Here is a 16,415-nt window from a genome sequence, read left to right on the forward strand (position 1 = left end):
ATTTTTACCTCCCCTTGAGGGTTTTAAATTCATTCAATTTCTGCTTCTTTTTACGGTGATTCATGAATCAGAGCCCGTTAGAAATAGAAAAATCTAGACAGCACAAAAATGTCTTGATAGGTCAGCTAATATAATGATTTTAAACTTGCATTATTTACTGGCAAAGCAATAATCTCAGCATGTTACAAAACATCCTGTCATTCTAGCCCAAACATTTAAAAAGCAGCCATTCAGTTTCAGTCTCTCAAATTTTTTGTGCCCAACTTGAGCCTGATTTTCAGAGGTGCTTTTGGGGGCACACCCAGAATGTCCTCCACTCCCTGCACTGGCTTCCTGTAGAATTTTGAATCAAGTTCAAGGTCTCAGCACTTAGCTTCAAGAGACAGGGCCTAAGACATTTAAAAAACCCACCTAAAGATCCAGGACAGAGATCTGATCAACAACTTCACTCCTCTGGCACATTGGAATGCACTACAATAAGGTTAAAGCTCATTTGTGCAGGAGACAACATTTTTGGGGGGCTGATCTAAGACTGTGTGGAATGAAATCCCCCAGGAACTAAGAATCATCACAAATCTCACAACCTTCTTCTCCAAATGCAAGGCACATTTCTTTGACTCATTTAATCTGACAAATACATAGCAATATGTATGTTTAAAAAAACCCTAATAAAGCAAGACACTCCACAGTACATGCTTCTTCCCAGGAAAAAATAAAAGAAAATACATGATAGATGTTAGTCATTGCTTAATGCTCAGATACTACAGTGATGAGTGTGGTATAAGAACCTGCACAGATTAGAACAGGGGTGTTGAGAATCCACAACTCCAATTGAATATAATATGTACAAATGTAATTAAAACAATTTATCCTACCCCATCCTCACCCAGTTCTGAAATTACATCCCATTTGTGGCTTACAACAATTCTGTTACTATATTTATCAGTTACTGGTCAGCATGTATAGTCATGGGAATGATATTAGATTTCAGGTCAAGCTTCCAGAGAGACATATGCTGCAGGTGCAAGAGAGGAACAGAGTGCTGGCCAAGGTGCTGAAATATACTGGATGAGAATATTCTGTGTGTGAAAGCATGGATTTGCTCTAATAGGCTAGAATTTAGGGATTTTTTTGGTGCTCCTGAAAACAGTGGTCTGAAGCTATTGTCTCGATCCTGATAGCATAACATCATTACACAAACTTCCTTATTCTGTCATTGCCTGCTGTTGTTCAAACTTATAAATTTCACTCCACATGCCTTATACATCTGAAATCAGAATGTGAAGGTGACCACCTGATCTAAATGTGTTGGAGTGAGGACAATATTGCTAAATTATAAATCCTTTCTGAATGAGGGAGGTTTTTGTTTCTTTTTGCATATGGGCAAATGGTGAGCTAAGACATCCATCTCTATGCTTAACTATGTTTAGCTGTTTAATCTCTTCCTCCTATCATCTCCCATCCCCTTTGTCTCATCCAACTGCCACCACCATGTCTTACACTTGCACTGTAAGGTCTCTGTTTTCGAAGCCCTCAGTGCACCAGACCTTCCCAAACACTTGATAGAAAAGATAGGGTTCACAGCACATACTGAAGAACAAAGTGTTCTTTATTTTAATGACTCAGCCTTAGCTTTTCATTGTTGTTGGTTTGCTTTATTGCCTGAATGTAGAATTTGTGGTTAGCATGATGTTACATCAGTACATTCAGAATGGTCACCATGGGGGCAAGTTACATGAAGAAAGTGGAGAGGGAGGATTATGGCAGGTTTTTCTGCAAGATGGAAGGAAGGGGCATCACTAGCTGTGAGGCCAATTTGGAAATGAGAAGGGAGGACGATAGGAGAGGCAAGGTTAAACAGGCTGTCTCTCAGAACACTGCCCTTCTAGCTGGTCCAGGTGGTGATGGCTGTCATTTTTTAATTCTACTGCATTAAACTGAAATAGCACACAAAAGAAACACACATCCTAGGCCCTATGCACCTTCTCTGTGTCTTAAAAATACATTACACAGTCATTCAGAAGCAAAATAGTAGCACAATCCACCTCTCATATAATCAACCTCCAGGGAACAACACAGTACAAACCAATTTAAACCTTCCCCTTCTAAAAAACTGCCAAAAGAAACCCACATCCCAACCCTCTCCCTGCAGTTAACCCCAAATGCCTGCTCAGAATGAGAGAGTCGCAGCATGTGCTAAAGTTCAACAAATCCAGACTGTTCCTGATCAGTGGGCCAGTGATGGTGGGGAGAAAATCACAGAGCTGAGGGCCTCTTTCTGAGAACACCCTACCCACACCTCTCTCTCCTCTTCCAGGGGAGTCCTCTCACCAGCACCTGATCTCTGCTGATCACAACTGCAGCACCTCAGACGTTATAGCTTAAAAACACTTTGGCCTTGTCATAACCTATTCCCATATTTGGACCTTAGCGTCCAAAATATGGGGGTTAGCATGAAAACCTCCAAGCTTAGTTACCAGCTTGGACCTGGTAAAGCTGCCACCACCCAAAAAAATTAGAGTGTTTTGGGGCACTCTGGTCCCCCCAAAAACCTTCCCTAGGGACCCCAAGACCCAAATCCCTTGAGTCTCACAACAAAGGGAAATAAACCTTTTCCCTTCCCCCTCCAGGCGTTCCTGGAGAGATACACAGAAGCAAGCTCCGTGAATCTAAACAGAGGGATTCCACCCTCTCTATTTCCAGTCCTGGAAACAGAAGTACTTCCCTCTTCACCCAGAGGGTATGCAAAGTCAGGCTAGTAAATCTAACACACACAGATTTCCCCCTGACTTCTTCCTCCCACCAATTCCCTGGTGAGCACAGACTCAATTCCCTGGAGTTCCCCACTAAAGAAAAACTCCAACAGGTCTTAAAAAGAAAGCTTTATGTAAAAAGAAAAAAAATACATAAAAATGGTCTCTCTGTATTAAGGTGACAAATACAGGGTCAATTGCTTAAAAGAAATATGAATAAACAGCCTTATTCAAAAAGAATACAATTCAAAGCACTCCAGCAACCATACCATGTAAATACAAAAGAAAAAAACAATAACCCCTATTGTTTTATGATCTCTGTACTCACAACTTGGAAACAGAAGATTAGAAAGCAGAAAACAGAAATCCTCCCATAGCCGAGAGAGAGACAGGCAGAAGACCAGAACAAAGAACTCAGACACAAATTTCCCTCCACCCAGATTTGAAAAAGTCTTGTTTCCTGATTGGTCCTCTGGTCAGGTGTTTCAGGTTACTTCTTTCCAGGTGAAAGAGACATTAACCCTTAGCTATCTGTTTATGACAGGCCTTGGCTACACTTGCAGGTCTGCAGTGCTGAGAGTTACAGCTGTCTTCGTACAGCTGTGTAGGGAAAGCGCTGGAGTGTGGCCACACTGACAGCTACCAGCACTGCAGTGTGGCCACATTTGCAGCCATTTGCAGCGCTGTTGAGAGTGGTGAATTATGGGCAGCTATCCCACAGAGCGCTTCGTCCCATTTTGGCACCGTGGGTTGTGGGAAGGGGACGGAAGGATGTGGGTCATTCTGCTTCCTGTCCCAACGCCCCATGGTGCATCACTTTACATCCCAGCAGTCCCTGTTTTTCCGTCCACGTTTGGCACCTTTGTGAGTCTCCCAACGGTTTCAGTGCAGCGCGATTTCTGTGGGAAATGGAGCCCGAACTGCTGAGGACTTTGCTGAGTGTCACCAGCACATCACATTTGGCAGTTGAGCTGTTCCTTAAGCTCCAAAGTGATGAGGAGTCCGATGATGATTGCGAGTCGTCTGATGCGTACGACACGACATTGCTTGTGGCTTTCAAGGAAATGCTCAGCACCGTGGAATGCTGCTTTTGGGCTCGGGAAGCAAGCACTGAGTGGTGGGATCACATCGTCCTGCAATCCTGGGATGATGAGCAGTGGCTGCAGAACTTTCGGATGAGAAAAGCCTCTTTCATGGGACTGTTTGAGGAGCTCGCCCCCACTCTGCGGCTCAAGGACACGAGATTGAGAGCTGCTCTGCCAGTGGAGAAATGGGTGGCTATTGCAGTCTGGAAGCTGGCAACTCCAGACAGCTACCGATCAGTCGGGAACCAGTTTGGAGTGGGAAAGTCGACTATTGGAGTCGTTTTGATGCAAATTTGCAGGGCCATTAATAGCATCCTGCTAAGAAGAACTGTGATTCTGGGGAACGTGCAGGACATTGTGGATGGCTTTGCACAAATGGGTTTCCCTAACTGTGGAGGGGCAACAGATGGGACGCATATTCCTATTCTGGCACCACCCCACCTAGCATCCGAGTACGTTAATCGGAACGGGTATTTCTCTATGGTTCTCCAGGCATTTGTGGATCACTGTGGGCATTTCACTGACATTAACACAGGCTGGCCTGGAAAGGTGCATGATGCGCGCATCTTTCGGAACACTGGCCTGTTCAGGAAGCTGCAGGCAGGTACTTTTTTCCCAGACCAGAAGATCACAGTAGGGGACATTGAAATGCCCATTGTGATCCTTGGAGACCCCACTTACCCATTAATGCCTTGGCTCATGAAACCATATACAGGGAAGCTTGACAGGAGCAAGGACCGGTTCAACTACAGGCTGAGCCGGTGCCGAATGACTGTGGAGTGTGCTTTTGGCTGTTTAAAAGGGCGCTGGCGATCTCTGTATGGGAAGCTAGACTTGGGGGAAAGCAGCATCCCTGCGGTTATATTCGCATGCTGTACCCTCCATAATATTTGTGAAGGGAAAGGTGAAACATTCAGTCAGGCATGGATCTCTGAGGTTCAATGCCTGGAGGCTGAATTTGCACAGCCAGAGAGCAGGGCTACTAGAGAGGCCCAGCACAGGGCTTCAAGGATCAGGGATGCCCTGAGGGAGGAATTTGAGGCTGAAAACCAACAGTAATGTTTGGTGCCTTGCACGTGAGTGAAGTGCAGTGGTTACAATGTTAGTAGGAATCTGTTTTTCCTAAGCTGATTTGCAGTGCCTGTTTCTTTCCTGGGCTAAGGTATCTTTGACTTTCTGCAATAATAAAGACTGTTTTCAAAGCCAAGAATTCATTTATTGAAAAGAAAATAACTTTATTGACAGACACACAACATTTTGGGAACCTAAAAGGGCAGGGGGATGTGGTGGGGAACGGTACAGTCACAGGTTTGAATATGTCCTGTCTGGAGTGCTGTGCAATGACTGCTGCACTTCAGGATGCCTATACTGCATGGTGATGGGGGTTGAGTGCAGAGGGTAAGGGTCGTAGTTCTCAGGGCTGGTTGGTGAACGTACAGGTGTTGAAGGCAGCTGGTGGAGGTAAGAACCTGGATGCTGGGGAAGGGGGTTTGGAGCTGACATTGGGGCACGAGGGAAAGAGCTTTGGGATGGGGGGGGCAGTGTGGTAGTGCTCTGCCTGAATGGCTACGAGCGCCTGGATAGAGTTCGCTTGGCGCGCCAGGATGCTTATCAGCTGCTTTGTGCTTTTCTTCCTGGCTGCTGCGTTTCTCTGGCAGATTCTGCTTTCCCTTTCCCTCCAGTCCTGCAGTTTTTTATTCTCTCTGGCAAAGTGATCCATAACTGTTTGCAGCAGGTCGTCTTTGCTTTTTCGCAGCTTCTTCCACAGGTTTTGCAGTCTTTGAGCTGCTGTTAACACGGGCAGCTGAGAACTCAAGGTCACTTGTGGAAGGAAAAAAAGGCAACGGTTAACAGAGGCAGCATTGTTTATATCTCAGACAGTTATTCCCAGACAGTGAAGGAGTTTACAGTCTTCACTTTAGCATAATTTTCCCATACCAAAGAGAGCGCACATAACCCACAGGAGCCCTGAAATGGTGAGTAAGGGGAACTGATTGCTTCATGACTGTGCTGGGGTTTCTGTGCATAGGGGAAAGCAAACAGCAGCGGGGGGCACCCACAGTGAACAATCTCCCAACATTTTCCACAGGAGTTAATCCTGGAAGATATCTCGCTGCTGCGGGTCACCTGGGAAGAGCGGGAGGGTCTTCTCCAGCAATGCGGATTCCGCCCTGGCCCCTGTGCAGCTTGCATGTGTGCAGCAATGGTCCCCCCACCCTTCAAGGCACAGTGGCACGGATGCGTTAGCCTGACTGGGACAAGGACCACGGTGGCTCTCCCTATAAACTTGCGCAAGCGCATTGCCCATGCTCTGGCTGAAACTTTTGAAGAGATTACCGGGGCCAATTACCGCGACGCGATAGACCACATCAATGGGCTATTCCACATCTTGGCATGCATGCATGAAGCCCTAACTCTCCCTCCTCTCTCGAAACATTTCCATCCTGAAACTAAAAGCCGCTTACCGGGAACCTGCTCCTCTGCTTGTCCTTCACCAAGTACCGGCTGCTGCGACTGGCTGCCTTCCTCCTAGCTTGAGAAGAGCTCCTGGCTGTATGCGTCCTGGGACTCCAGGGTGCCTCCCCCCACCCCAGTACCCTCACTCTCAGTTTCCTCCTGCCCCCCTCCTTCTCCGCTTCCACCTCCCCCCGCCCGCTCTGAAGTGTCCATCGTGGTCATCGGACTGGCGATGGGGTCACCCTCAAGTATCGCGTCCAGCTCTTTGTAAAAACGGCAGGTCGTGGGGGCAGCACCAGAGCAGTGGTTTCCCTCACGGGCTTTGCAATAGGCACTCCGCAGCTCCTTCACTTTAATCCTGCACTGCACCGCGTCCCGGTCATGGCTCCTTTCTAGCATGGCCCTTGATATCTGCCTATAGGTATTATAATTCCTATGGCTGGAGCGCAGCTGTGACTGCACAGCTTCCTCCCCCCAAACACTGATGAGGTCCAGCAACTCACCATTGCTCCATGCTGGGGCTCGTTTGGCGTGTGGAGGCATGGTCATCTGAAAAGATTCACTGATTGCACTCCACACCTGGCTGAGCAAACAGGAAGGGGATTTTTAAAATTCCAGGGGCATTTAAAAGGCGGGTCACCTAAGGCCAGGGCAGTAGATTTTGAACTGATGAGCAGAGTGTCTGAGCAGGCATTCTGGGATACCTCCGAACACCTCTGGAGGCCAGTAACAGTGCTTTTGGTGGCCACATTGGCGGAGCAGCGCTGCAACACCAGCGCTGCAGTCATTATTCCCAGGCAGAGGAGGAGTACAGCCAGTGCCGTATCCAGGGAGATACAGTGCTGTATGTGCCTTGCAAGTGTGGACGGTGATTAAGTTGCAGCGCTGTAAAGCCACCACCAGTGCTGCAACTCTCCAGTGTAGCCAAGGCTTTGGCTTCCAAGTAGAATTTAACAGGCAGCCATTAGAGAGCTCTGGCAATGTCTGTGTATGTAACAGTACATTTGCCAAAAATGGAATTTAAGGTGGCACAAAAACTATTTGTGAATTTGACACAAATTCACTGATTTAATTACAGCCAAAAGCATTTATTGCAGGAAATGAAGAGCCATTCACAAAATGGACAGAGGAGGAGGAGGTGTCACCCTTATAAGTTTTAGCTCAGGGTTTATGGGACTCTTGTGGGAGACCCAGATTCAATTGCTCCCTCTGCCTGTTGCGCAGAAGGCATCTCCCACATTGCATCAGAGTGCCTTAAGCCACTGGATAATGAGATATTCTGAGTTGGGTCTCTCAGTCTCTTCTATTAAAACTGTGCTGCTTTTTATAAATTATCTAGTCATTGGAGCAGGGAGATGAACTTAGGTCACCCACCTCCCAGGAGAGAGACCTAACCCCCAGGCCATAGAGTTAGTCTCACTCCTTTTGGCTGGCTCCAATGACTATTTATGCAGTGTGGAATAGCTTCAACAGAACAGCTTGAGAATGACTCACTTTAAAATATCTCATAGCCTGGTGGGTCACCCATCACTTTCCTGCAGTATGGGAGACTCGAGATCAAATTCCCTCACCACATCAAACAGAGGGGGAAATTGTACTCAGCTCTCCCACTGGTCTGAAGTTTATAAAGGAGACTCCTCTTCCTCCATTTGTTTTGTGAATCTACTCCTTTGCAAGTTCCCAGAAACAAAATGTTTCTGGTAGAACGAAATGTTTCGTTTGACCCACAACAGACTTCTTCAGTTTCCTGAAATCTTTCAGAACTTTCAAATTCTGTTTGAGCTGAACACCCTTTTTTTCCTTCTTTTTTGGAGTGGCCTGCAACTCAAAAAAATCCATCGTTCTCCATGCTTTAGGCAGCAGCCAGTGGGACACTTCACTTAAACAGTGAGTTGCTGCATTCTTCACTTAATTGAATTGAAAGTGCAGTCCCAAATAGAGACCAGCGCAGCAATCCAATCTGCAGGTGAAAAAGGCCTGGGTTAGAGTAGCAAGGTAATCAAAAGAATGAATGCAGCTTTCTTGTCAGACACAGATATGGAAAAGAGCCGTCTTTTTAACTGCTGTTAATGTATCTTCTAGAAAGGAATGGGAATCTTCCCAACTCCTAAATTGCGATCTTTGTGGTAAACAGCATCAGAACAACTTCAGTCAAGAACGCCAATACAATCTCAGCTAAATCCTCCAGTTGTCACCCCAACTCATTATAATCACATATGTTTTTTCTGGTACAGACCCAAATCGCTCACTGCCATGCACAGTGTCACCCAGCCACTTGGAAAGATGCTCAGCTGAACTCTCAAGGCCCCTGGACAACACAGAGTTGTAATGTTAAGTGTTGTCTCCATAGTCAATATGCTACAACCCTTCTCTTTTCAATAACTGTCAGTTTCACTTGCACTGACATAAGAACCCTGTGGTACCTCACTCAAGAGAACAAGTGTAAAAGAAGAACAATTGTCCAACATTACCCTATAGGATTTTTCTGCAAGAAAGGAAGACAACCATGCTGAAAGCAGCCCTCTCCACTCCCACTGTGGAATGACAATGTGCAAATACCACATAATAAGAATTGTATCAAAGGCAATTGCTGGAAGTAATAACATCTTCAAGGACACCTGGTCAGTACACATCACCAGGAGAAGATCCTTAATTAATGTCACACGCGTGGTCTCTATGCCATGCCTAGGTTGGAACCCACTTGACAAGTTGAAGATAAATGTATCTCCATGCTGTGAAAGTTGTTTTACCAAGAATGGGAGTTTAGATACTGCCCGATAGTTGGCTAGATTGTGTATATTGCTTTGTGAACAGAAGCTAAATGCATTGGCTTTGAAGTAATCAGCATTCTGTCTCCCTGAAAGGGTGTGCTAACAATCTCAGCCAGTACTTCCCAAGTGGACATCACCAGCCAAGAATGACAAGGATGCAAAGCATAGGTTTCTATGAGAATGTGTGTGCACATGTTGGAGAGTGCTGAGAGTTCCAGTTATACCTCATATAGGAACAGACATTAGTGTCCTGAATTAGCAATAGAAAGTACTTTCCCGATACCTGTGTCCCCATACTGTACAAACGACTGCATGAAATGCATCATGCTGGCAAGATATGTGAAACTCCTCAGTGTGTGAGGAACCATGGATGCTTTGCTTCTCAGCACTTAAATGGCTGGTAGCTTTTTCTGGCCAGCCACACCCTGCCAGTTCCAGATCCTCCTGTCTAAAGTTTTAAGATATACAGAATAGTATAGGATTTTCCAAAGCATACAGCCTTGACTCAGCTGTTTCCACTAATATCAGAGAGAGTTTTTCCATTGACTGTAGTGGGAGCAGAGTGAGGCCAAAGCTGAGCGCTTTTGAAAATTACTTTAGGCTCTCAGCAGGCACTCCAATAGGTTTTTCCATTTGGGAATAAAAAACAGATAAAAAGCAAAGAAAGGGCACAATCTAATGCCTGCTGAGGTCAAGGGGAGTCTCTGGAACTGGAATTTTGTAGAAATGTATTTATCTACATTGATGCAAAGAGTTGTCTTTTATTTAAAATTGTGCAAATCTTCTGATTACTGAAGTTTCAACACTCAGGAAAATATCAGAATCAGACAGGAAAATGCTGTTTTGCAGGGAAATCATTTTTTCCTCCAAGCAGACTTTTTCTTTTGTCCTTTAGCTACTGATTTTTTGCTGGCTAATATGTTTTGTTATGTCTATTTTTTTGCTCTTGTCTTTTTGAGTTTGTAGGTTGCTACAAAGTAAGTACAGCAAGTCTGTGCTGTACCTATTTATAAATAGGACACAAAAGGTTTTTCCAAGCTTTTCTCTTGGATGCCTTATGTATGTGCCACTGCCACTTATTACTCAAAATGTTTCTGATATTTCTAGCTTAGTTTTAATGACAAATTAAAATATTGTTCCACAGTCACAATAGTTACATTCAATGCAGCGGAGAAAATTTTAGTACAATGGTAGCTCTGTGAATGTTGTATGTGTTTACAAACACTTCTGTATATTATATCAGATGGATTCCAAGGGATTATTTAATGGAACTCTTTCTCCTGTCCACTTAGAAACATGACTGTTAGTTTTCAGACAACAATTATCATTGCAATAAAGACATTTTCCAAACAGTAACAGAGACATTCTTGCTGCACTGCTTATTTAAGGTGAATCAGGAGTTCACATCTTTGTATTATAAAGAATTTAAAGAAGCAACATGATGGACATGTTGCAGGAAGTTATCAGTGATTGATTACTTTTAGAACAGAGACTGATGGAGGAAACACACAGCAAGGGCTCTCAGTGAAGAAGAGAGAAGCAAATGGTTTTTTGTACTTTGAGTCTCTTAAAACCAAGTATCAGAGGGGTAGCCGTGTTAGTCTGGATCTGTAAAAGCAGCAAAGAATCCTGTGGCACCTTATAAACTAACAGACATTTTGAGCATGAGCTTTCGTGGGTGAATACCCACTTCGTCACATGCATCTGAGGAAGTGGATATTCACCCACGAAAGCTCATGCTCCACAACGTCTGTTAGTCTATAAGGTGCCACAGGATTCTTAAAACCAAATTAGTTTAAATTAAATGAAGGCTGATCAAGGCAGGGCTTCGCCTACCCATTTTAAGTAAAAAAACACAATGTGGTCCCCCTGCTGTGCACTGGCTTTGAGTATGCTAGGACGTGTCAGTTTTACTTGCAGTGGGTGTTACTGGAGACACTACTAGTGCATAAAATAACTTGAACTTGCAAAGTGCTGAATAACTTCAGTTCCACTAAATCCAATTTCACATGCAAAGAAAGTAGGTGCCTGTCACATCTGATAGTGAGTATAGTTACAAATGATTTTCCAATAATGCCCACTTCACAATGTTAGCAACAGCACAGTATTTCCAATTCTAATTACATTAATGGCTATTTAAAAAGAAAAGACAACATTTATTAACGGTCCCCACACAACAGGATGGGAGGCAATGGGATCGTCAGTATAGCCCACACTCAGTTTTAATTGCTCACCAAAAACCAACAGAGGATTCCCTGCAGCAAGCCTTCTCTAGAAACTCATTACTAGGCTTCAAGAATCAAGAGAACAAAGGAAAGCAGCCTCAAACATCCCACCCAGTGTGTCTAGCCGGGATACTCAAATGAACGTAGCATGAACAAAACCAAACTAATTTCACTCTGAACTTCAGCACAGAAAATAACTGCAGTTTCTCATACATCACTGTGTGGTGAAGTTAGTTTTGAAAGGCAAAAAATTACCATTTGGTTGTAGAAGCATGTTTTTCTGCAAAAAATGCATATTTGTGATGGGGCATATTTATAGAGATCACAGTTTTGCCCTAGGGGGATATTTTTGCCACAGATACTGAAAAGCTGTACTTGCTGTCTGAAATGATGAGATTTCACTTTGGATCAAACTTGCACTGTGCTCATGCACACATCAGTTTTTGCATACAAAGATTTGCAAATACAATCTGGTAGCTTCACTCAGCTGAGGACATGACATACTTTCTGGTCCTGTAATGAGTGCCATGAGTTCCCCGCATCTGTGCAGAGCCTCATTCACCTCAACAGAGCTGACTGAGGTTGCAGGAATCTGCCTGGGTTGAGATCACCGGCGTATGCTGTTCTAGCTAGTACAGAGAAAAAAACAGCCTGTTTTCTAAATATTTTTGATAGTGCCTGTGGAGTGAGATTGCCTGACCCTGCATCTATTTTCTACTTCTGCAAGAGAAAGTGATTGAAGAGAATCTTCCTTCACTCATACTGTTACATATAATTCTAGAACTTGGACACATCCTACATTTTCCCTACTATAAACAAACATTTCAGGGCAATAGGATAGACTGATTAGTCCATCCATATTGCTCGTGGTGCCTTACCTACAGTTCTCGGTCTACCTAGGTTTTGTACACAGCCCCCATTACTAACATATTGGAGCACCTTACAGTCTTTAATGTATTTGTACTCCAACATGGAAGTGCTATTATTCCCATTGTGCGGCTAGAGAAACCAAAACGGGCCATATTCACACAAGAAATCTGTGGCAGAGTGGGGAATTAAACCTGGCTCTTGTGAGGTCTATCCTAGCACCTCAACCACTAAACCAGCCTCCTGCACCCTCTCATTACTTAAGGTCTCAGTTGTGCAATTGACTCCCGTGTGGCACCCCATTGATTTCATTGGCTGTCTAAATGAAGCCAACACATACCACAACAAGAAGCATTTTTATTCATATGTATCTTCCCTCCTGCTTTTTGTGTGCCACGGCCCCAAGCCGATCATATACCATGCTACTCAAACAAGATTTTGTCTCTTCTGACAGTGGTCAACATGTCCAGTATTCGATAGAAGAACACTAGATGCATGCACAAAATTTTCCAGAAAAAATGCCTGATGCTGAATGTCATTGTGCACAGGTGGTGCTCATTCCAAGTATGTTTGTCTTACAATAGACCCTGAGTTATGTCTGAGCCCTGAGTAGAGAACAACTTTTATGTTCAAAATTGAAGTGATATTCAGAACCTTCCACTTCATGAACTGCCCCACACTTTGAGCTGCCCTTCCTTAAGGGATACTTAGACAGCCAGAAATGCAATTACCTTTAAAGTCACAGTTAAAACAGCATTGTTTGCGCTTTTATCACAGAGCTGTTAAATTTAGCCAAGTAGATTTTTAGGTCATATATAGTTCTTGACTTCATCTCTGTCTTTTCTTGTTGTATCTTATGCCTCAGGGATCTGGTCTAATCTGTTCACCCCCTCATATATACTTCACTCATCCAAACATTTTAAAAAATTTTCTCCAATAAATTACTCTAAATATGCATGAAAATTGGAATATGACAATGTTCTTTCATTACAACAATAACAAAGGGAAAAATATAGGTACTTACCAGCTGCAAAAGAGAAAAAAGCAGTTGGTTCCAAAAGAGTAACTTTAGGGCTGCAGCTGATTGAGTCTGCCAAATTTAAAGGGCCAATTCCTATCCCCATCACAATCCCAGAAACATGTTGGAAGAAAAGCTCCTATAAAAGTGTAACCTAGTGGGGAGGGTGGTAGTAGAGATTGAAGAACATAGGTAGGAAAAATGGGATTAAGGTATTTCAAGGATTATGTAGGGTCACTTTTCTTTCATAGTGAAGTAGCTGTTATCAATTTTCTATGGTTTATGATTCCTTATGTTGCAGAATATTTATCTCCTCAGCTTTCTGCAATATGCTAATAAGTCCTTAAAAGCTGTTTTTCTAGTAGATGGCATTGTGCCAGATAATTCTATGATATAGCAAAGTAACTGACTAATAGGATCTCTGAAAAGTAGCTATCCACATACAAATGGTCCTCAGGCCTAATCTGGGGAAAATAGGGACCAGGCTATTTTCTTGTTAGTTTCTAAAATTTGGGTGTGTTTGTGGGAGGGAACAGGTGCTGCTGGGGTGTAATGAGTTGGAAGTTTAAAACAGTGGAGCTCTTAATGTTTATGCAGCCTTATCCTATAAATAATATATGGAGATACACCTTTCTCATAGAACTGGAAGGGACCCTGAAAGGTCATTGAGTCCAGCCCCCTGTCTTCATTAGCAGGACCAAGTACTGACCTTGCCCAGATCCCTAATTGGCCCTCTCAAGAACTGAAGTCACAACCTTGGATTTAGGAGGCCAATGCTCAGACTACTGAGCTATCTCGCCCCCCTGCTGGGTTGTCTCAAAGGTCTACATTGGTTGAACATCATTCTCTGCTTGAAAAGCATGAGAGACTCTTCTATTAATATGTTCTGCTTAGGAGTGTACCTTACACCTACCCAGATTTTACAGAGGGGATCAATGAGTGAGTACAGCTTTAACAGCCTGATGCACTCTGGATGATCTCCGGGAATACAGCTGATGTTATCTTTGTAATGCAGAAATCATAACTGTAGCAGATATTCCTCCTTATCCAGAACAGATGGAAAGGAGTGGAGAGGGGTAACAAGTATAACATAGGTCAACCAGGACAGAGAAAATTGAGGTTTATTTACTGATTGCTGTTAGACAATGCAGGATCACCCAATAGTCTTATTGCTGATCAGTCTATAGGGACTCCCTGTGCTCTGGAACTTGTTCCCAGGTTATACTCCATGCAGCATTAGGTACAGAGTACCTCAGCTTAGTCTGAGAAACCATGTATGACAACAAATCAACTGGAAAAACAGTATTGGACTAAATTTTGTTAATACTGTCAGATATTGAGTATTGCAATAAAGATTGGGGAATTGTAGAGGCAGTTCAATAAGACTATTCTTTATACCATGGAGCTACACCAGGTTTTCTTGCTGGGGAAGGCTCTGATTCAGATTCTCTGAGCTGTGAATTTTAGCACAGATTAGCAGAAAGAAGTGTAAAATCACATGTAGATAGATTGTTCCCTTTTGACTACACCTCTAAGGAGGCTTTGTTTATTCTACTATGTGCACTGAATGACTTGCACTTATGACATTCATTTCTGAGCTCTTCATTTGAGAATTACATCATCAAAATCGCGGCTGGAGGGTTAAGAAGTGTCGCTCTGCTAACATCTTAGCTCACTGGGAGCTATTTGAGAACAGGGGCAGAAGGCTTGCAGAATCTAACTGCATTTGCTATTGCTAGGATGTCAGAATTGTGAGGAGTAGATACACTCCCTTAAAGTCATAGTTAAATTGGCTTTGGGGAAATTATTCATTAATATAAATCATACATTTATTATTTTTATTATTGGTGTTCAGTGCGACTACTCATGTGCTTAAAGTTAAGCACATGCCTAAAATTTTGAAGAAGAGGGGCTTAAACAGGCAAAAAAAATGTAGGTGGGGGAAAGGCAACAACATTGGAAAGGAAGCAAAGGAAACCAAACCAAACCATTTATATGACTCTGATTCTACCAGAAAAGCAAAGTGAGCAGAGGGATGATAGACAGATATCTCATCACTCTTGTATTTTTATTTTGTTTCAATGGGGAAAAAATCTTTAACTCTGTTTTCTCATGGTGGAATTTCTTCGTGGGAGAAAGGATTTGAGTGATGAGATGATACTTGTGTCTGATATATCTGGTCATGAAGAATGCTCCAGAAATAACAGGCAATGTGGGAAAAACCCAGAGATCACTGTGGGAGAAGTGGATGAATGGGGAATTGAGTGTGGTCTTACTGGTGGAGCTAAGTGTTGTTAGTGCAATGCAAGAAAAACAAGGATAATTAAATGAAGGGGGTTGAGTTATGTAGAACCTTGAAAATGAAGAGTGTTATGTTCATGGCATACACATAGAGGACTTAAATTAAAATATAAATACTCTTGCTTGTACGGTTGCAACATAACACTACTTTTTAGTTTAGAATTCAGAATAACACACAAGAGCCCCAAACTAGACAGAGACAAAGCAGGCTGCTCCCTAAACCAGCCAGGCATAACTTACTCTAAGCTATGTGTCTACAGACTGCCTACTACTGGGTCCAGACCACTTGCTTCCCTACAGAGCCCACAAGCCTGTAAGCAGGACCAACCCCCCTCTACCGAGAAATTAAAGTGATCTAATTTTAACACAGTTTTCAATACACCACTAAGGGGAGGGAGAAATTTAAATATGATACAATGGAGCAGAGAGAGCCAACTGAGGGAGTCCCAGAATGGCAAGGAAGATTGCTTTGGTAATTGTATTTGTATGGTCTGAGAGAGTTCAGTGCTGTAGTCAAGGAGACCAGAAATTGTAAGAATCAAAATAGATGATCAGAGCATGGAAAGAGTTTTTAGAGAAGAACAGAAAGGAAAGTCTGATCTTAGAAAAGCTATGGCAGAGGAAATGATAGTATTTGGACTCTCTTTGACAGCTAGAGCGTTATGTGATTTTGTAGCTATTTACACATTATGTGTACTGAGGTATATTTTACACAGCAGCTGGATCCTTTGGAGTCTTCAGCAACAGAAAGCTGTCCATTTTACCACCTGGTGTATTGTCCTGTTTTTCGATTTGGGTAGCAGAGACCAATGTTTATGTCCCTCTTTTTTTGTCTCTGAATTACCTTTCAATATCAAACCCTCAGCACATGTCCCTTACTTACTCCTTCTTGAGTCATTTTTAGATATTATATTTGTCCTTTGTTTATATGGATCATA

Source organism: Gopherus flavomarginatus, chromosome 1, assembly GCF_025201925.1.
Source record: "Gopherus flavomarginatus isolate rGopFla2 chromosome 1, rGopFla2.mat.asm, whole genome shotgun sequence".
NCBI classification, from domain to species: Eukaryota; Metazoa; Chordata; order Testudines; family Testudinidae; genus Gopherus; species Gopherus flavomarginatus.